This window comes from Coptis chinensis, chromosome 3, assembly GCF_015680905.1.
Source record: "Coptis chinensis isolate HL-2020 chromosome 3, ASM1568090v1, whole genome shotgun sequence".
Classification (NCBI taxonomy): Eukaryota; Viridiplantae; Streptophyta; class Magnoliopsida; order Ranunculales; family Ranunculaceae; genus Coptis; species Coptis chinensis.
The window spans coordinates 26,993,637-26,995,440 of record NC_141458.1 but is presented as its reverse complement, the minus strand read 5'-3'; the positions used below and the strand labels follow the sequence as shown (position 1 = coordinate 26,995,440).

The window sequence follows — 1,804 nt, the reverse complement described above, 5'->3', positions numbered from 1 at the left end:
TTGAAGTGAAATAAAATCCTCAGAGTAACTATTATTTTGGTGACAATTACATAGCATTCATCAGTTATAAACGTGTTACAGTTCTTATACACTTTGACTATATAGTATATAAGCTGCTGATAAAATGTTACAACCGGATGTTGAACTCTTTAGCGAAGTATAAACTATAAAGTATTTATCAAACACACTGTCTAAACTAAGGGATTAATAGTCATCTTCTTCATCATCCCTTGACACTCCCAATCTCCTGGATACAGCAGCAGCAACACCGAAGAATATAAACAGTGGCAGAAGTCCAAAACCTCCTCCAACACCAACGGCAACACTGGGGCCTGGTGCAAAGGATGAGAAAGGAGACCAACCCCATCCACCATATGGAGCACCATATCCGTATCCATAACCACCAACAGGAGGTGGTGCTACTGGTGGGATATATGTTGGTCCTGGTAGCATTTTGTGTCAATAATCAGTAGGAAACCGGACAAACCTCTAGCTTGTAAAATAAAACCATGCAATAAACAAAGAAGCAAATGAGTAAATTAAGGGAAAAATAAGGATTCAACAACTGGTTAAATGGTAATTTGAAGTAAATTTCCAGACTCTGGGTGGTGCCAGATCGCACCAGGGATCCCGACTCTGGGTGGCGCCAGATTGCACCAGGGAATTACACCAGGTTTTATGGTGTTTCATGGATTGGAACCATATAAAAGGGAGGTATAGGGAACACTCACCACCTCAAGATATATTACAAACTTTCTCCAGCAATTTCAGCAAAAAGACTTCAAACTTCATTTCTTCACAGACACTTACATAAGAAATGCATATGTTTATTTTATTAGAAACAATATAAATAAACATATTCACGCTTTAGATAGTTGGTCCACGGAGTTGTTGCACTGAAAGTGTAGTTGATCCATATGTTAAAAGGTACTTTTGTTGCAAATTAGATTAGTTGTAGTTTAAGTACTCTAGCAAGCGGTGATGTATATAGTTCTATAAGTATAGGTGAGTTCTGCAGCAGTATGTCTATTAAACAGTTTGGCAGAGGAGTTCTGATTACCAAACTTAACTTACATTATATGCACTATTAACAACAACAGAATTGCAATTTAGTCCGCGTACTCTACCTGTAAAGGCTAATTCTGAAGAGGAATTATGCCTTTTTGTGCTACTACTGTTTTATACGGAGTGCAGCATCCAAATACCATTTTGCGTAATTTTTTTTTGTATAAGAGTAGCCCTGGAGAGGTTATGAGAAATGTGAATTACTTTGAGAATGAGTAGTCTTTCTAAGATGAGGTTTGATGATTCATTCACACATTCTGAGCTAGAATTTATATTAAGGAGTCCTAATTAAGTAATTAGAGAGAACGGGATTTGTTGCTTTAGCCTAAAAGTTAAACAAGCTAGTTTAAACAAGTCCACTATGTTGGAGTTATCCCTCACATGAGGAGAGAAAACAGAGCTGGAGAGAAACGGGCGAATTCGGCGTTGGAAATGTCGAGGCCCAGCCGATGAAGCGCGACTTCGCGCTCGTTTCCAAGATTATTAGGGCTTAATTCAGCCATAGAGGGACGCCCCAGCCTCCTCCAATACATTGAGCACGCCAAGACTCAAAGAGGGCCAAGGCCAGTCTAATTTTCGTGGGCTTTGCTTCTGATTCCCCAAATTTGGTTTTGGAGATAAAACCAAAAATCAAGGTTTTGGAAAACCTAACCTAACAAGTCGGGAAGGATTGGAATCCGGACTAAAACAAAAGAGAGAACCTTTTACGAGATACAACCCCAGAAAGAGATAAGAGAGT

At 39.1% G+C, this 1,804-nt stretch overlaps 1 long non-coding RNA gene across 2 annotated transcripts; it reads right to left on the bottom strand.

Moving 5' to 3' along the window:
- LOC147508923 (uncharacterized) lies at positions 1 to 1,102 on the bottom strand. 2 transcript variants are annotated; one of them, XR_015216459.1, is made up of 2 exons: positions 732 to 1,102; positions 1 to 493 (listed from the first exon to the last, which is right to left on the bottom strand). It is a non-coding gene; the product is annotated as an uncharacterized LOC147508923 (long non-coding RNA). The 2 variants fall into 2 exon arrangements; XR_015216458.1 differs by having other exon boundaries at positions 1 to 489.
- Positions 1,103 to 1,804: the final 702 nt, after the last annotated feature.